Source organism: Carlito syrichta, unplaced genomic scaffold, assembly GCF_000164805.1.
Source record: "Carlito syrichta isolate Samal-C Ts95f unplaced genomic scaffold, Tarsius_syrichta-2.0.1 Scaffold308114, whole genome shotgun sequence".
Taxonomy (NCBI): Eukaryota; Metazoa; Chordata; class Mammalia; order Primates; family Tarsiidae; genus Carlito; species Carlito syrichta.
Genome location: NW_007252210.1, coordinates 695,165 through 716,291, shown reverse-complemented (window position 1 = coordinate 716,291; position 21,127 = coordinate 695,165). Strand labels below are relative to the sequence as shown.

Genomic DNA, 21,127 nt, shown 5'->3' with positions numbered 1-21,127 from the left:
GTCAGTTGAAGCCACTATGTTGCAAAAAAGTTAAATCACCTGCCTTAGACCAAGGGTCCCTAACTCCTAGGCCATGGACTGGTACCGTTCTGTGGCCTGTTAGAAACCAGGCCACACAGCAGGAGGTGAGTGGCCGGCTAGCGGAGCTCCATCTGCTGTCAGATCAGTGGCGGCATTAGATTCTCATAGGATCAGGAACTCTGTTGTGAATTGTGCATGCGAGGGATCTAGGTTGCACACTCCTTATGAAAATTGAATGCCTAATGTTTCTCCCCACCCCCAGGCATGGAAAAATTGTCTTCCACTAAACTGGTCCCTGATGCCAAAAAGGTTGGGAACTGCTGCCTTGACCAAACAGGAATTGGAGCACATGCAAGATCAGAGTCATTAAACTCCTATTTCTTTGTTTCATCCTCAAACCACACTCTTTTTAAAAATAACACATAAAAGAAAGACTAATGAAATAACATACATAAATAATCACACGGGAGAATGAGTCAAGTGAATAAAGGTGAGATTACGATTACTTCTAGTAATAACTATTAAAATGTGTTCTTGTTACTTCTGGTAATAAACATTAAAATGTGTTCTTGTTTTCTAGTGGCTGATTAGGAGATTAAAGCTTTTTCCAATCTTTACTAACAATATTGTGGATGTCTATAATAATGAGAAGGAGGAGGAGGAGGAAAGGAAGGAAAGAAGAAAGGAGGGGAGGGAGGGAGAAAGGGAAGGGAAGGAAGGGAAGGGAAAAGATAGAGAAAAAGAAAAAGAAGAGGAAGACCAGTTTATCAAGCCCTTATTATAGGTTAGAAACAAAACTAAGTGTTTCCTGTACACATTCTTTCTTATTAATACAATAATCTGAAAAAGTAGGAATTTATATTTCCTTTTTACAGATGGGAAGACAGATGCCCAGAGAGCTTATTTATCTCTTAAGGGAAGAGATGAGAATATAATCTTCAAAACCTGTGCCCTTAACCACAATTGGCACTACCTCTTCTGCATTCCACTTAGAAAATTTGGATCCAGTGACTAGATAAATCTAACCACACATGTTAAGATATGCCAGAGTGACAGGGAAATTAAATCAACAAGGTATCCGTATAGTTTGCTGCCTTCCAAATAAGTTAAGTCCCCTGCTCTTCTGACCTGAGAAATCCCATCAGTCTATTTTTCTTCTCTCCGCACCCCCCCCCCCACCCTCAACTCTTTGTTCCCTCTTATCCATGAAAATTGTTCTAGGAATCCCTTTTTTGTTGTTGTTGTTTTTTTCTTTTTCTCTCACTGATATTACACTTTTATTAGCTCTCTGTATGTGTGTTGATTAAAAAAGCCAAAATGTGAGTTTGTCTTCCTTCAACAGTCAAGAGTGAGAGATCTGCCTGCTGGATGTTTCTTCTTGGGGGTCTTGAAGTTGCCAAAGGATCAGCATTAAATAATTAGCTTTCCATCTCTTATATACATAAGTACCATCTTTCACATAATCTTTATCTCCAAATGGGTGATAATCACATAGGAAAACCCAAGCTAGAGAAAGAGCTCAGAGCCTATAGCCCTCCTTTTGCCATCATCCCATAATTAAACCTCATCAATTTTGTCTTTGGAGTTACTTCAGTTCTTCTCTGTTTCATTCCCGCTGTTAATAAGCTAATTCTGGGCCAGGCCCGCGTGGTTCAAGCCTGTAATCCCAGCACTTTGGGAGGCCGAGGTGAGAGGACTGCCAGAGCGCATGGGTTTGAAAGCAGCCTGGGCAACTTGTCGAGATCTCATCTCTATAATACATTTTAAAAAAATTAGTTGGGCGTGGTAGTGCACGCCTGTAGTTCCGGCTACTTGGAAGGCTGAGGCAGAAGGATTGCTGGAGCCCAGCAGGTCAAGGCTGCGGTGGCAGGGAGTGTTCCACTGCTCTCTAGCCTGGGCGACAGAGTGAGACTCCAACTCAAATAAAAAAAAGCTAATGCTGTTCCTAATGTTCTCTTATCTTTTTGTCTGACTCCTTTAATTCAGCATAATCATTTTAAGACTCATCCATGTTGTTGCATGAATAATTGTTTTTTATTGATGAGTGGTATTCCATTGTATAGCTATATACAACAAATAAATACAAATTGTTTATCCTTTCATTGGACATTTGGATTCCGGTTTGGGGCTATAACAAGCAAAGCTGCTATGAGCAATCCATGTATAGGTCTTTATATGGATATATGCTTTCATTCTCTTGGTTAAATATTTAAAAGTAGGATGTCTGGATATACAATGATACATGTATGTTTAATTTTTTTTTAAACTACCAAACTGTTTTCAAAAGGAGTTGTACTATTTTATATTCACACCAGTAATATGAGAACACTAATTTCTTTACATCCTCACCAATACTTGGTATGGTTAGTCTTTTAAATTTTAGGCATTCTAATACATGTACAGAGGTATGGCATTGGCACTGTCCCTTCATTTGCATTTTCCTAATGACTCATAATGTTGAGCATCTTTTCACATGTTTCTAACAGATCATTTTGCTATACTGTAATCAAGTCAATCATACATGTATCTGTAAGTCCTGCTAGACCATGTACTGAGACACAAAATATATGATTCCGTCAAACTTTGCCTTTTTAAAGTTTAAATGCACTTTTTACCATAACAATAAACCAAGACTCACAACAAAGTATCCTTTCTTAAAGTTGGTGTCTTTTCACTGGGAAGATGGGATTCCATTCATGTAGAGCAGAACTTGCATCTGAGAATTTGAGTGGCTTTGTTTGTAAGAGAAACTAAAAGATTGAAAAGCAACACTTTGGTTTCAGATCCCCTGGGGGCAGAGGGGTGGTGGAGAAGGTATCTCTTCAACAGGCAGCTGTTCGCCTATAGACTGCACTGGGTTACCTTTGCTCTAGGAGAGACAGCATCTGATGCTGCAGCAAATGCTCTTCTTTCTCAGTACCCGATGTCTTACAGGATAAACCAAATCCAGTGAGTAGTACTTAAAATGAAAGCCCTCAGGGAAGCTTTAATTCTCTAAGTTTTCATCCCAATATTTTGGGTGCAGTCTCCTAAACTGACAGTGTAACTCACTTTCAGAAATATTGACATTTAAGTGAGGTTTTCTTCTTCTTATGACATTCACTGTTTTAGGCAGGAAAAAAAAATGCAATCAAGTAATATTATGACCCATGATAAAACCTACCCCAGATTATTCAATACCCTACATAAACCTCAACAAATTACACAAGATGGGACTTGGAGGTGTCCTGCGAGTTGGCCAAGTAACCAATCAATTTTGGAAAGCCCAAATCTTGCTTTCTGGTGACAATGTTACATATTAAGTGGAATTATACTTTTTAATTCTTACTTTAAAATTTCAGTGTTATTTAAGTCTGACAGTTTTAGTGTCTTTGGGGAGCTGACAAAGCTCCCCATAACCATTTGTACCACATAAATATGGTGATTATGAAATCTGTCTGAAGTTTGTCTGTTGGTAATAGTTTTCATTCGGAGGCCAGCAGGATTGCTCGATCCTTCTGTTGAAATGTTGTAGTTCTCTCAAAAAAAGCCTCTTTAATTATCTTTCCCAGCTGTGCATATTGCCTGCAGACAACGGTAATTACATTTGTTGCACAGTGTCCTCTGCAAGTTGCTGGGTCACGATGAGGGGAGTGTGTAGAAACGATTGTCAATTAACCTCAATGAATGTGAGGACCATGAAGAGAGGTTATTAGATGGAGTGTCTCCTTTCTTTCAATGTACTGGTCTCAATATTATTTTAACCATACAGGAGCTAAATACCCTTGTAGTGTGATAGTTGCAGTTCATAGCCAATGGGGAAAGATAACGTAATAAATTTCAAACAAAATTATATTGGGGCAAATATTCTAGACAGCAAGTTTGAATCCCTTGCCTTATTTTTCTTATAAGCATGAAGAATGTTCTGTATGAAATCCCTTTCTCTCGTGAACACATAAAAGTGTCACCAATGTGAAGAATTGAGCTTAGCAGCTGCTGTGGAATATGAGTAGAGGCATCAGTGACAGAGATATTCTCACAGTGGCACAAGGAGAGGTGACTCACCCACTGCCATCACTTGGGAACTCCCATCTTAATGACAAGGGGGACTATGGACCTGTGGACTCCACCCCAGAGGGAAAGAATGCATATTTAAAGTAGTGACAATAGTTTGTTGACAACAGGTGAAATCAGTGGCTCTGAAGTCTAATTTTATAAAATAAAATTTTCAAAAGCAAACATGGTGACCGGGCATGGTGGCTCACACCCGTAATACAAGTCTTTTTCTGTGGTCTATACTCACAGGTCTAGTTGAATATCCAGAGAAACATCCTAGAAACAGACAGAAGTGGCGCAAAAGTCTTCACCCCCTGTGTGGGTAGTGATCTAGCAAATGAAATTGAGGGAGGCCTCTTTCATAGAAAAAGGGACCCTCCATACATAAACCAGCTCATTATTTTCAGCTTCATCACCAAGTATAGACATGCCCACTTTCTGCCTTCCATTATACAGTGACTGTCTTTCGTCCAAGGTATCTTAACTTAGTTTTGACCATAAAAGAAGCATGGCATGTCCACCTCTCTCCCTTGAACCTCATGACACCCTGAGCCCTCTTCTTTGTTCTGTGTGGCTAAGGAGCACCTACAAATCACTTAATTTGCCTTGGCACACAAAGAGATCCTTAAAGTCTCACTCTTCTTTACTGGGTGTAGCAAGGGTCTTAGAAAAGTTAAATATGCAGAGATCTTTAGTCAAAATGATTAATATAAATTGAATTCTTGTATAGTTCCACATTGCCTTGGAGTAAAAGCTAAATAAGAGTGGTTCTTCAGTAGAGACAGGAAAAAAAAATTCTGCCCTATAGTAATTATATTCCTATTTCCATAGGTTATAATGTAATGAGATACAAGGAGAAGTAGAAACCCTGTAAAAGAAAAAAAAAGCAACATTTCCCTAGGGACTGCTATCTACAAATCTAGAAAATAGTTGATTGGTTCCCTCAGTAAATTCACTGGAAAAATATTGGCTTCCTGACCTTCAAAGAAATTAACAATTTTCTGTCATATGATGACCCCAATGTTCTTCCAAATGTCAGTTATGAAATTGCCTGTTGCATTTTTTTTTTCAGTATTGCCTTATTGCTTAATGGAAGAAGAGTTGAATAATTCATCTCTTTTCCCATCCATACCAAGGACTCAGAGTAGAATAAGGTAAAAGATAAGAAATCATGAAGTGAGACTGTAGCACAATGACTGCTGCAAGTTGAATAAACCTTGAGATTCCTGGGAGAAAGCCTATTGAACAGAAAGTATTGGAAGAACATATATGCCTGTCCAAATGCCACGCAGTTTTCATGTTCCACACTTTGCAACTTGTTCTCCTGAAAATAGTAACTTATCACCATACCATGGATCAAGGACCCCATCGTATAGTTGAATATAACCTTCCTTCTCTCAAAAAAAGATATGATTCCCTCTTATATGAAGCCCCATTATAGAGAGACTCAGTAAAGCTGTGGTTCTCCCAACCCAGATGCTCATCAAAAGTGAACTGGATAAAGAAAATGTGACACATATACACAACGAAATATCATGCAGCTATAAAGAAGAACAAAATCATGATCTTCACTGCAACATGGATGCAGTTGGAGACCATCATACTAAGTAAAATATCACAGAAACAAAGCACTCACTCTTAAGCAGGCCCTGATCACTAGTCACATGTGCATATGAGTGGGATGGGTAGATGCTGGTCACTGCTAGGGAAGGGAGGGGGAAGGAGAGAGTGGGGTACATGGCATCACACTGGGTACCTGGTCCATAATCAGGAGAAGAAAGAGAGTCAGCTAGAAGCTCAAACCTCACCTGCATGCAATCTACTTATGTGGTAAACCCTCACTTGTATCCTACAACTCTAAAATTAAAAAAAAAAACACCAAATAAATTAAAAAGCAGTGGGTCCCATTCTACAACACTTTTATTTTATTTTATTTTATTTTATTTTATTTTGAGTTGGAGTCTCACTCTGCTGCCCAGGCTGGAGTGCAATGGCACGCTCACAGCTACCACATCCTCAACCTGCTGGGCTCAGGCGATCTTTCCGCCTCAGCCTTCCAAGTAGCTGGAACTACAGGTGCACACCACCATGCCTGGCTAATTGTTTTGATATATTGTAGAGATGAGGTCTCAACAAGTTGCCCAGGCTAGTCTCAAACCCCTGGGCTGAGTTAATCCTCTTGCCTCCGCCTCACAAATTGCTGGGATTACAGGCGTGAGCCACCATGCCTGACCTCCATACAATGACACTTTAAGATGTGTAATGGAAAACTGTCGGGGGGCGGGGGTTGGCAGTTGAGGGAAACTGCTAGGGGAAGGAGAGGCATACCCCGTCAACAAGGGTACCTGCATAATCAACGTTTGTATACCTAACCCTGAATTGTACCCCACATCTTTATAAAAAAAAAATGTTTCCAGTTATAGTATAAGCACTGAAAAAAAATTTTAAGAAATGAATTTAATCTATTTAAATAAATAACATCACCTATCACTTTTACCACATATGCACTACAGGTAGAAAATAAAATAAATGCAACATACATCACCAGAATAAATGGCAATATAATAAACAATCATTTGTTTTGAAATATTTTGAATCCCAGTTCAAGAGCTTGGGCTTCCTTCCAAACTTGCCCCTTCATCACCATCACTGTGTGTATCCAGCTGTCTTCATCTGCAATAAGGGGAATGTGAGCAGCCCCCACCAAACCTTGCGCCATATAATCTCACCTATCCAATGGTCTTATGCAGTTGTTATACCAAATATCCACCTTGGAAATACCAAGCTGACTCTTTTAGTTGGTTAGTTTGTTCTTTGTTTGTTTTGAAACAGAGTTGGGCTCTGTCATCCAGGCTGGATTATGCAGTGGTAATCATAGTTTACCATAGCCTCGAACTCCCGGACTCAAGCAATCCTCCTGCCTCAGCCTGCCAAGTGGCTGGAACTACAAGTACACACCACCATATCTGGCTAATTTTAAAATTATATTTTTGTAGAGGCAGAGTCTTGATGTGTTGCCCAGGCTGGTCTTGAACTCTTAGCCTCAAGCAATCCTTCTGCCTCCCAAAGTTCTGAGATTACAGGCACGAGCCACTGCAGACATCTCTTTTGTTCTTGAAGCTATAATGGACCTCACCCTCAGACTTGATGACTACCTATTTCCAAATCACATCCCAACATGAGACTTTTTGATCATCTGAGCGTATACTCCCACCCATCAACCAACAGAATGAGGAGGATAGAAGTAATGAAAAGATTAGAAGCTGAAAAGTCAAGAAAACCTGACTTGTAATTCTTTGTGGTCCATAGTCAGTTATGATCTAGGAAGGTGTTTCCCATCTGCAAAATGCAGATGGACTAACCTACCACTTAGGGTTATTGAAAAAATAAAGGGGTTAGCAGATGTCCCAGGGAACCAGAGTAGCTACTCAATGAATATTAGTTCTCTTCCCTACTTTATCCTAACAGGCTGCAACTTCTGCCCAATAGAAGCATCACTTTGCAAAACACCAAGGGACATGTTTTGTTTCACATATTTTAGATTTAGAACATCAAACTTAAATTGGGCATTTGTGTTTCTCCCGACTAATTCATGATGTCATGTTGTTTTTTGTTTATTTTTTTCTTTTCATTTATATACAAAAATAACCTAATAAAAAGGATAAAAGACTTCCTAGACCTCAAACGCCTCTATAAAACATTTTTTCATGATTTAAAAGTGGAGGGAGCAAGAGCATGTGGATTATATTTTGCCTAAATACATATGCAAAAAAATGAGAAAAAAGCACATTTTGAATTTTATTACACTCAAAGCATTTCAAGATGTTTCTCATCTCCAGAATGCAACTGTCTTTGTATTAGTACACCCCCAGTTAGAAATGGTTGCTGGTTTTCTACTGAACCCAGCAGCTGTCCACACTGTGTTTGCTGCTCCTTAATTGCCTTCAGATAGACAGAACAAAACTTGCCCTGTGGGGACTACTTGCCTTGGGGGAAAAAGGGGTCTTCATGCAAATGCTAAGCAATAAAAACAATTGGTAAGGGAAAACCTGAATGTGATAAATTTGTTATGTTTTAAATATGTCATATTTAGCATCGAGTCAAGTGATTTGAGTAAAAGTTGAAGAATTAAGTCCAGAGGTTTTAAAATAAACAAAGGCACTGCTTCTTAAAATGAACGGTGATGCCTCAAATACCCCATATTAAAATAACTATATCTTGAAAGAATTATGGATGATGAAATTTTTATACTTGCCAGCCTCAACTATGCAGTCTGACAACAGAACCAGGTCTTACTTTACCTGATATAATGAAGACATTTAAGATATCATTACCAATTCCTTCAGAACAATGCAACACAACTTAGCATATCCTACTCTGAGAATTATTTTTACATACACAGATTGAAAGGTAATGTTTCTATGGCACATACCAACTAAAAGTCAATAATATTGTTTGTGATAATTTCACTTTTACTCCATTTTTATCTAAATGAAAGATGAAAACCAACAGAAGGCCTGAGGTATTTCGTAGACCTCTCTATTACAATGCATACACAAGGTATAAATGTTGATTGTCTTTCCTCTGACTAGAGCCTATGGTACAATGAGTGGCTTACACATTGTAGGTTAATCATTAAGAAATCTAAAGATAAAACTAATTTAAAGTCCACTCAACTGTTGCTTGGTTTTAAATCCTGTCTCAGTATTATATTCAAGAAACCACATTCCTTATAATTCTCCTTTGAAAAGTTAGTAGACAACCACAGAAATGTATTCAGACTCTACTGCAAATATTTTCAAAAGTTTTTTCCTGCTCTGGACACCGGCCCATGTTTACTGTATAGTCACCCTGTGTGTTTCTGTGTGTGTGTCTGTGTGTATAATATATTGTCATTACATCTTACTCATCTGTCAGTACTTTATTATGTTTACACATCAACACATAATACATAAAATAGTGTATGAAAATAAATCACCTCTGATCTAAAAAAGATAATTTTAGAACTCTAAAACTGGAAAGAAAAATGAAGTTATAAAGCCCCTCAAATTATTAAGATTTAGAATTATAGATTGTAGTATGTGTTAAATAATTACAATACAAAGAGGGAAATTATTCTTGACTTTAAAAACAAATTTCATGAAATATTTCCCTTAGCCTTTGCTTATCAATTTAGTTTACCACTATCTTTTAATGGCTAAATACGTAATTTCCTTTTCTCAAAGGTTGAATATATCTTAATTCTGATCACAACATATACAAACTTGTAAAATCCTAAATATGTTCCTTTAAATAATTGTATCCTCGATTTTTGTAGAAAGCTGATTGAGAAAATGTTATTGTATCTTTGACAAAGGAGAGAAGGAAGGTATGGGTCAGCCTCCCTCGTGGAAACATGCATATAATTTGCAAATTTCTCTCCAAATTTAGAAACAGGAAAAAGTTTTCCTCTCCTAAAGAACTGATATGATCCTTTTTGCTGGCTGGTGAGAACGATGGAGATGCCTACAGAATGCATGCAGCTCCCAGCATCAGGAGGCACAGGTACGAATACGATGCTGAAAAGCAGTAATGATTTCACCTGTTTCCTGAGAAAATTATTGCCTTGCACTTACTTTTTTTCAGACTTCATTTTTGACTGTACTATTGAATTACAAGCTACCTCATATCAGACTTTGCAAAGTAGACAGAGAAATAAATCCTTAAAATATATACATTTGTTTTCAAACACACACACAATTATCCATTTTTCCCTCCATTTAACTAAAAAGCAAGTTATGTGGTGACAGGTGAGGAAGTAGTTTGTCAGGAGAAAATAATTAATTACACAGCTATATCTGACTCCAGAAAGAAAAAATAAGTCAAGACTTTCAGATTTGAGGATCAGACTTGGCGATAAAAAAAAAGTCCCTCAGAGAAAACAAAGCAGATGGCAACTCTACCTTGTTACCAATCCTATCTGTATTACACTCTGAGTCTTGGTTTATAAGGAGATGGTTGTCATGACAATAAGTATTTGAGAAGAGTTCTGGAGAAGCTGATGGATTTAAGCGTGTCTCTCAGCTTCCCAATTTTCCACACACACAAAAATTCCAACCACCTCCCAGTCCCCAAATACACAATTCCGTTACTTCTTGTATTTCGTTACAATTATTTTATATGGATATTATGAAATTTTGCACTCAAATCAAAATTCTTCTGGGAGGGACAGAACAGATCTTGACTCTGATGGCAGCACAGCTTGAAGGTAAACTAGTCTTTTATTTTTATTCAGCAAAGCCAATTGTATTAACTACAGCTTTTTTTTTCCTTTACAAGCTCAGAAGGAAATCAATTTCAGCTTAAATGAGAAAGGGAAAAAAGTAAAAGAAATTATTTTCCAGTTTCTGAGAGTAGATTGCAAACTAAAGAAGGAAAAAAATTAATGAACTATAAAGTAAAGTACTTAAGACTGCCCTTTTAAGTGCTTGTCAAATGGACAGGAAGGCCGGCCACTGTGGAGCAGTTCTGAGTTACCTGACAAAGGGCACAGACTGGCTGCATCGGAAAAGTCAACAAGCACTTGTACCTTGGAACATACATTTTTCCCCATCGACCTAGAAGCAGACCTACACAGCATTTCAAATACTATTGTCATCAGTCTGAGTTTTCCAGATAACTGTATGCTCCTGGTAAACACTACAAATGTCATCAACACAAAGACGAAGAGGAAAGTAGACAGTCTCTCTTTTAGAGAAAGGCCCCAAAACATATGAACATTGATGATTTTCTCCCACCTCCACCTGGCTGAAGACCCTCAATGAAACCAAAATTGATGACTATGTTATAGTTTTAGTGAGGCATTCCTACACACACACACACACACACACACACACACACACCTGATTTAAAAACTAAAGAGATACCCATTGTTGCCAAAGACCCAGTGATTTATAGTTCTAGATTGCATTAGGAGCAAAAAATAGACTTATTCTCTCACTTTTTACTCAAGTTCATTATGTTGAAATGAGAGTTTTACAAGGTAAAATTGCCAAGAGATATCAGGAATGCTGAGTATCAAATTGCCTAACAACATCTCAGCTGAGAAGTCAGACGACAAGCTACATGGCTCCATACCAAGAAGAGATAGGCCAACAAGTCGGGGTTTCTGGAGGACTGAGGGTCTCACAAGCACATGGGGTTTTATTTAGAAAAGATTGCTGCCTCCCTTCCCATCTTCCTGCAGTTCCCCACCTCCCACATTCATTTCATTATTCTACACGAATTTTAGCACCAAAGAAAATACACAACAAAAGGAAAGAGAAAGAATTATTTTGGCCTCTTCCACTGGCTATCTGAAGTCAGTGACCAATGCACTTATATACATCTTTCTTTAGAGAGGCTAAAAGGAGATTAGAAATCCAGAAACTATATTTCTTTAGCCCATGGTGGATTCTTTTATAAGCACAGTAGATCTTGCCATATCATTAAATAATCACTCCAAAAATGAAGTAGGTAGCTAGGTGCTATGGTTTGGATGTGGTTTTTCCCTGACAAAACTCATGCTGAAATTTAATTGCCAATGTAACTGTGTTGGAAGGTGAGGTCTTTAAGAAGTTATTAGGTCATTAAGATAGATTAATGTCTTTCTTAAGAGACTGAATTACCGAATTAGTTCTCCAGGGAATAGATTATTTCTCATTGCTATAAAGAGGATCTGCCTCTTTCCTCCTCCCCTTTCCTCCCTTCCTTCCTTTCTCCCACCTGATCCTCTCTTGGTATATGCCTGTTTCCCCTTTCTCTTCTCTGCTGTGTTATGTAGCAACACAAGGCTCTCACTAAAAGATGGCCAGATGCAGCTACCTGATCTTGAACTTCCCAGCCTCCAGAATTGTGAGCCAAATAACCCCTTTTTCTTTATAAATTACCCAGTCTCAAGTATTCTGTTATAGCAACAGAAAATAGACTAAGACACTAGGCCAGCCTAAAAGAGAAATTCTCTATTTGCTAATTACCTTTAAAACAAAAACTATTCCATTTCTTGATAGCTCAACATGACCTGGTTTGGTACTGTGTCTCATCAACAATGGTGACTTCCTAAGGATTACAACAGGATACAACACTATTTTCTAATAAAGATAAAAAGTAACTGTATTAGTTTTCTAGGGCTATTGTAATAAAGTACTACAAGCTGGGTGGTTCAAACCTGTCTTATATTTAGTAGTGAAATATATTTGGTCTTCAAGATTGCAAAGTCTCTTTTTCTAAGTATTTCAGACCACAAATGAGAAATAGTCTGAATTGGGATCACTAAAAAAGACCAAAAACCAAAACAAAACAACAAGCAACCACACATAAAACAATGACCTACACACCAAATTAAAAGTAAGATCTATGAGTATTTAGCAAGGCAGAGAAGTAACTGTTTTTTCCTGGATATAAGGTCATACAAGTGCCATCACTGAAAGGACACATACTCTTATTCTATCTCATGATGATAAGACTAGTAATGGTCCTAGAGGACAATTGGTTTATACCAGGAAATCACTGATAGACTCTGGCTTTGTCAGACAACACTAGAACAAAGAGAAGCAGAATTACTACTTTTTAAAAAGATCTAATTATATTTCATATTTATATGAATAGAAAATGATTTGTTGACTTTCTTCTTAGAGTTCCTCAATAGGATTTTTAACTTTTTCAAAGTGGAATATATTATGAAAATGCATTGTATAATGTAAGGGACAGTGGGCTAAGTTAGGCCCAGCTCTGCCACTTACTAGTTATGTGATCTTGTGCGAATTATTTAATCTCTAGTGCCTCACACAGTGCCTGCTTCTAGTGTATACCCTTTGTACATTTTTTGAATGAATTAATGAATGAGATGCTCTGAGCTTCAGTTTCTTCATCTGTAAAATGGGAATGAGACTACTATCCCTACAATATGATATGATGAAAACTAGAAAGAATATATAAAAAGAACCTATCATATTGCCTGGAAAATACTAGTGGCCAGCAAAGAATTGATAGCTACCATTATATTAGATCCTTTTTGATGGTAAAAAAAAAAATGCCAAATATTGTGCAGATGATAAATTGTCTTCTTACTACCTGACCATGAGTTTTGTATGTAAATTTTATAGGTTGAAACACATTTATGAGAGGGTTCTTGAACTTTTTTATTCCATTTGAAAGTCTGGTGAAGTCTATGGATACCTTCTCAGAATACAGTTTTAAGAGCACAAAATAAAATATTTTTAAAAAATCATAAAATGAAACAAGTTATTCTGAAATCCAGTTCTTGATAAGAACCCTTCAGTGTTCATGACCCCAGATTAAGAACTCCTGATAGGGTAAAGATGGAAGGCAATGACTTCTCAGATGATCAAAAGCTGTTGGATGGTTGTCTTGTTTTATCTTCTCAGAAGACTATGGGACACATTTTGATTTATTACGTATTTTCTCTTGAACCTAAAACACAACAGACTAAATGAGAATTTCATACATACTACAATACCGACAGGAAAGTTCTTTCTCCATCTCCTACTTTTTGTGGAATGTTTTCATAAAAGTATTGGAGAACAATGAAAGGGTAGAGTTATTTATTGGAAATGCTTGGGACATGTGAAACAAACAGATTTTAAAACAAATGGTTGAAATACAGATATAGTAAAACAATTGCTATTTAAGACCAGGTAAAGGAATTGACCTTAATGACTCAATTTTGATGACTCATTTCATAAGCTATGAAAGGAAGTCACTAATATCCTTAGCTAAAGAATGTCTATTAAAAAAAAAACTCATCAAAATTTGGAAATTAAAGGTAAATGGCAAGTCTAAAATAAAGATACTATTCATAGAATAAATAATGAAATGATCTTGAAACATCAAAAACACATTTTTTTTACTTTGAAGAGGTAACAAAATCTATTAATATGAGGTTACATATGACATAGACAGGAAGGCCTTCAAAAATACACACTACTTGTCTTTGAAGTCTCTCATAAAGATATGCCTGATGTATGAAGCTTTCTCCAGTGCTTGAACAGAAATGGCCAACTTAGGACTGGCCAAGAGAACCAGGACACCCACTCAGCCACTGACTTTGACAACCATTATAAGGGTGGTCAGAACAGATGAAGTAACTCTACTGGACTGTCCACTCAGCCCACTGTGAAGTATTTTATGGATTCTGTCCATGGTATCTTAGATACCAAGTAAAGTCAGATTTTAGGACTAGGAATCCATGGCAAAAACCAAATCATCCGAAAGGCATGCAGCTATGTGACAGGATTCTGCTTTGGATAGCAAATGGAGTTGAAGAATTCCTGAACTTCAGAATGTCAGCTGAGAGAAAACAGAGCCTATTCATAAATGCTTGAAAAATCACCCATCACATGAGACTTGATTTTATTGTTTAAGACTAGTGACAGAGTCTGTATCTGGAGTCTTTGAGATTGTGCATGATTAATGACATGCTTTCAGAAAAATGTAACTGGTTAACTGAAAAAGGTTTCTGATCCTCTTCCTTAACCTTTTCCCAGTTCTAGAAGAATACTACTCCTCCATTGCATGACTTATTGAGTTATCTATGGTACTGAGTTTCTTAGAGAGAAAGATGCAGTGTCACTTATCTTTGCTTAACCCCCAGAGGGGAAAAAAAACCCAGCACTGTGCCTTTCACAAAACTGATGTTCCAAAAAGATTCTGAAAGAATGTTTACAAGGAGCTAAAAACAGAAAAAAATACTGATTTTAGTAACAACTAGAATATTCTACCAGATGGACATATATGAAGACTGCAGGGTAGAGGAGGGGTTGCATTCTCAGCAGAGGAAGTGACATGGGAACCATACTAGCAGGGATTTGCAGTTGGTGTAGTCAGCTAGACTAGGCCTCATTATCTTTGAGGCTATGTGTAAATAGTATATTTACACATAAATTATTCCTAACCATTTAATACCCCCAATTGAATGTTTCAGAGAAATAACAAAGGTTAAAAAAAAAAAAAAGGAACAGTCCTAACTACAGAGAAAACCTAAAATCAGGATATTTGAAAGCAAATAATTTTCCTACTAATAAGTCCAAGAAAATTATCTAATTTGTTGAATTGGATATAAAATCAATGAGATTATACTAAATTAAAATACAGAGATAATAAACAACTTAAAAGATTAACCAAAGCTGAGGTACAGAAGAACACAACACTAACAGGTAATAAGAAGGCTGGTGTTTCTCTCATCACTTCTGAAAGACTTCTAGGACACCTCCAAGTGCCCTTTCCCTATCCTTGGCTTTGCTTGACTTGCTTCCTAATATCTTCAGGATAGTATCGTTAGAGCTTTTCCATTCCCTGTCACTGCCCTTTTATTCCTGTCTTTTTCTCTTCTGCTACTCCATTCAGTGGAATTTTAACAAAGTGAACATGATTTAAGTTTTGAACTTGAACAAAAATTTCAGATAACTTTTGCCCTGCTAAAAGCACAGTCAATGTCAAGAAAGAAGCAGAAAGTGGAACCACGGTTTGTTGAAAAATAACTTAGGCTCTTGGATCTATCCACTTCCAGCAATCATAGCTTCCTGCTCATTGCTTCTTAGGGTGTATTTTTTCTTCTGATGCATCAGTATTATCCATCATAATGGGTTATACTTGTCCATTTGAGGCTCCTACAGCTATAATATTAATCCTATGAGACACTTTGTGTCTTCTGACTCATTTTGCAACACTAGGACTGTGATTTTAAAAAATTATCAGAGTATAAAAAGCATTTCTAAGGTTGCTATAAAAATAGATCACAAGGATTGGAGTTTGTAATTACCTAATGTCTCAATTTCTACTTCTCAAAGGGTCTACTGAAGAATCTTTCTTTTATTTAGTCATTGATTAATAAATTATGTGTTGATTGAATGGATTTTTAAAAACCATCTTTCGGAAGGATTTAGAAGTCAGATATATACCAATACTGATTTCTCAAAAGACTGATCAAATCTACCCCTAGTTTTGGACAAATCACAAAGATTGGTCAAGTCTACTCCTAGGTTTGGATGAATCAACCAAAGCAATAAACACTGAGGTGCTCTTCACATTGCTTTTTGCTTTGTATTGCTTTGCTTTATTTTATTTTTATTTATTTAATTTTTTGACCAAGACTAAAAAGGGTACTCACATAGGGAGAAACAGTACCTGCTTTTAAAAGGTTTTTCTTGCCCCATGTTGCTAGCTGGGATAAAGTTTTAGAAAAACACCAATGGGTGAACTGGAACACTTTAATCACTCAAATCTCTTTTGTCTTTTATACATAGTGAATGGCCTCTTACTTGTTTGAAATGACCCAAAAGATAGGATTCCCTGTACTTAACTCCGAGCATGGCACTTATGGATTTGCTCCGTTAAATTATTGTAACAAAAATTTCACCCCTCTAATATTCACCGAAGTCCTATTGCATTTAAGGCCCTGCATTAAGGGCCAGAATTAGTATACTTCAATTTATTTTGTATATGGAGATCAACCCCAAAGTTTTAATTGTACCTTCTACATGCGTGCTTATTACTCCCTATTGCTAGAAAGTGATACAAGGAGGTATGGAACGTGGTCTCATATTATAGGATCAAAAAAGGCATTTAAGACCTAATACCCCACACCCAGGCACCGCTTGCAAGTGTGAAAGAGTTCTAGAAGAGTGGTGAAACCGTAGAAAGCCCACAAAAGCAGAAGAACTTTAGGGCGGCTCACCAGATGGACATATATGAAGACTGCAGGGTGGAGGAGCGGTTGCATTCCCAGCAGAGGAAGTGACATGGGAACCATACAAGCAGGGATTTGCACTTGGGAATAAGCATAATCCACCTAGAGGACAGGGAGGAGGTCATCCTCGCTAAAGTTGAGGGTATGCATTGAGAGAAGGAAAAATTTATCTAGATGGAGTGTAGGCCAACTTAGGAGTCCCCTCAAGCCTTGCTGAGAAGTTGTTCTTCTCTGGTGACGACAGCAGATGGCCACGAAGTTTCAGTCCTTTTAGAGGCAAAGAGGCTTTTCCACACAGGTTGTAAGGGCAAAGAAAATACACTGTTTATGAAAATATATTCATGTTCTTGATAGGCAAGGTCTTTCCTTAAAGAAAACTGCAGTGAAGGAAAATAATATTTAGTGTGATATAGCTGTGACTACTTAAGAGTACGGCCTAGGCTGGATGTGGTGGCTCATGCCTATAATCTCAGCACTTTGAGAAGTGGAGCCAAGAGGATCGCTTGAGCCCAGGGGTTTGAGACCAACCTAGGCAACTTAACAAGACTTCGTCTCTACAACAAATCAAAACATTAACTGGGCATAATGGTGTGTGCCTGTAGTTCCAGCTACTAGAAAGGCTGAGGCAGAAGTATTGCCTAAACCAGGCAGGTTGAAGCAGCAGTGTTTGTGAATGTGCCACTGCACTCCAGCCTGGGCGACAGAATGAGACTCCAACTCAAAAAAAAAAAGGAGAAGAGTGTGATCAGGTGGTCTGGAAAAGAGACCCTTGGCTGAGATCCCAGCTCACCTACTTCATATTAGAGACAATGAGAAATCTCCTTAACTTCTCCAAGGGTCAGTTTTTTCATCTGAAAAGGGAAGGGTTTTTTTTTTTTTGGCTGTTATTTTTAAAACACATTTCTTCCCTGTAGGGTTATCATGATGAATAAATGAACCAATAAGTATGAGGTGTTAGAATAATGCCAGGTACGTGGTAATCATTTAAGTGTTAGCTCATTAGTAGTATTCATACTCATTATGACTCAAGGTGATAGAACCAGTTTGGTACAAATGTATTTTTGCCTTTAGAGTATTCAACTTTTTCTAAAATTTTTGCTACTTATGAGAAATAAATAATGATAATTTAAATTTTGAAGATTTGAATCATCAAAAAAGTATAACTGGATAACAAAAATTAAGTACACAATGTGCTTAGAAATTCAATGTTGAACTTGAAAATACTTTTGGCAAATATTTGATGTTTATCTTAAGTCATACATTTCTTCAAGTTTTTCATATGCTGTTTTTCTTAACTTTCAGCTCATGCCCAGAAAAGAATTATGTAGAATTTTCTTTTGTGTCTTACACTTTGTGGCATAGAAGTGCTCAAAAAATAGTGGATGGATGGACAGATGGATGGACGGAAGGATAGGATAGATGGATGGATAGATCAAAGAAGGGATGGATGGACGAATGGATGGATGAACAGATGGACAGATAAGAGGAGGAAAAAGGGAAAGCAGTTAGGAAGGTGAGAACACTAGAAGTCATTTGCTTTTTTGGCATCGGATGGTGAAAGCCCTTTCATGTATTCAAGAGTTTTGGATCCAGGGCCACTACCATTTTCCTAAATTTTCATGCAGACTGTCAGCTTCTTCACATAGCAAAGGGACCCTGAGTTTACTGTGGCTGCTGAGTATGCTCCAACTGGTTTCACTCTCCTTGTGTCTTCCCTAAGAAAGACTCCATAATTGCATTTGTGCAACACTGAAGATATGGGAGGGCACAGGAAAGACATTAGGTTTTCATCTTTGCATTTGGGGAAAAGACATTATTCAATTATTATTTATAAAGATTAATTGTTTAAGGCAAGATAAGAAAACTTCCTTGGAAACTGGGAAAATTAATCCTTTCAGTGATTTTTTTCTCAAGTGAATATACTCTAAGCAAAAATGGGCAGGCATAACCAGTCTCTCCCTTGCTTGTTCTTGCTCTATCAATCAACATCTTTTTCCTGAATGTCAAAATATTTTAAAAATGAGATGTATAGGCATCCTGCCAGTTTGCTAGAATGTACTATATTGTAATATAAAGAGAAAGAATCCAGAAAGCCTCTTTACTTGCTTTGACATAGTTTCCTGGACTCACTTTTGATGAAGAGCTTTAAAGTTGCCCATGGTCACAGATGGATTAACAAGTAAAAGAAGGTTTGTCACCCACAGGTCCTGAGTCAGCAGCATAAGGAACATGTAAGGACATCAGCCGTCCCTTATACTTGGGTTTTGGTTGTATCTGGAGCAATATTTTACAACTTAATTCAACCAGTTTTTACAGAATATATATGTGCCTGGGGTGGTTCATGCTTGTCAAAAGAAACAAATGAGAGACCAGTGATCATATGCAGGACATTTAGTAGACATTTTTCTTAAAACACCAAGGTTCCAGTCACAAAGAGCCAGGATTAATGTCTTCCATGTCATGTGGGCATGAAAACATCTAATCATCAGGCTGAAAGAGACCTCAGAGCTTTCTAGTGCAGTCCACAATCCACTTCTTTTATAAATGAGGAAACTGAGGTTTAGAGAGGGAAGGGTAGTTAACATGAACCATATTCACCAAACATCTGGAGTACTCAGACTTTTGCCACTAATCTGGTTCCCTCTGCAACCCTGGGACAACTTACTTAATATCTCTGTATCTCAGTGTCTCTACTTGTAAAAGTAGTGACAATAATAGTAACTACATTATAGGGTTGTTAGGAGGATTACATAAGTTACTACATATAAAGCATATACTGTCTAGCACAGAGTCAGTATTCTAGAAGTATTAACTATTATCCCTATCATTATCTGGTGGTATAAAAAAGTGGAGCGAGATCTCAGATAGACTTCCTAGTAGGGCTTCATCTAGAAAAACAAAGTATGTATCAAATTAAGTGACAGTGTGGTCTAGAAGACATTGGTGCAGATCCAGGCTTCTTCACTGAGTGGTGTGTGTCTTGGGCAAGACACAATTTTTCACCCTCAAGTTCCTTATTTGTGCAACCAGGACAATAACAGTCACTCTGCTTCCTGCCAGGATCCCCCCACCTACAGAGTCACAAATGGTTTTGGTTACATGGATGCATTGTATAGTGGCAAAGAAGTCTGGGCTTTAAGTGTATTTATCACCCCAACCTGTGCACATTATACCCGATAGATGACTTTTCATCCCTCCCTCTCTTCTCTTTTCCCTCTTCTTAGTCTCCGATGTCCATTATACCACTCTATCTGCCTTTGCACATCCTTAGTTCAGTTCCCACTTATAAGTAAGAATACGAGGTGATCAGTTTTCTATTCCTTATTAGTTCACATGCGTGATGTTCAACAATTCCATCAAAGTTGCTGCAAAAGACATTACTTCATTCTTTTTTATGGCTGAAGAGTATTTCATGGTGTGTGTATATATACGAGGGGGACCCAAAAATACCCGAAATTATCTTTTTGGAGGGTGGCTACCTTGTGGTACAGTTTTCCTCTATTAAGTAAGTGTTCTAGGAACCCATCAGCATCAGTATACCAGCTAGCATTGTTGTGAAAGGCTGTGTTTGACTTCAGTGAATTTTATTTTGGAGATTCTTTCAACTCATTTGCCCACTTCATGATGGGTAATATATGAGTGCATCTGCCCACACCATGCTGAGTGTTCTGCAGTTTTTGACTGAAATTAGCATGATCCTCTTACCCCACCCTCCCTATTCACCCGATCTTGTCCTGAGCAACTTTTTTTGGTTTCCCTGGATGAAAAAAGTCTTCAAAGGGAAATATTTTGCCAATGTGGAAGAGGTGAAATGAAAAAAATGGCAGAAGCACTAAAAGGCATCAAAGTTGACAAATTCAAAAACTGTTTTGAAGAAGTGAAAAATGCATTTTGATAGATGTATAGCATCAAACGGAGAGTACTTTGAAGGTGACTGACATTCAAACGTGTAAGAATAAATACACATTTTTATAAACAAATAAATTCCAATTTTTGGGGGTCCCCCTTGTATACATGACATTTTCATTATTCGCTGATCAGTTGATGGGCATTTAGGTTGATTACACAACTTTGCAATTGTGAATTTTGCAATGAATGCATGAGTGCATGTGTCTGTTTTGTATAATGACCTCTGTTCCTTTGGGTAGATATCTATGATGGAATGAATGGTAGATCTATTTTTAGTTCTTTGAGAAATCTCCATATCAATTCCCATAGAGTTCGTACTAATTTACACCCCCACTAACAGTGTATAAGCGTTTCTCTTTTTATCATATCCATGCCAACATCTGTGATTTTTTATTTTATAAATAATGACAATACTGACTGGTGTAAGGTAGTATCTCA

At 37.4% G+C, this 21,127-nt stretch overlaps 1 protein-coding gene across 2 annotated transcripts in view; it reads right to left on the bottom strand.

The window, feature by feature from the left end:
* The window catches only part of ESR1 (estrogen receptor 1), a 368,696-nt gene that overhangs the window by 74,749 nt on the left and 272,820 nt on the right, over nucleotides 1-21,127 (bottom strand). The gene's annotated exons all lie outside the window — the stretch shown is intronic.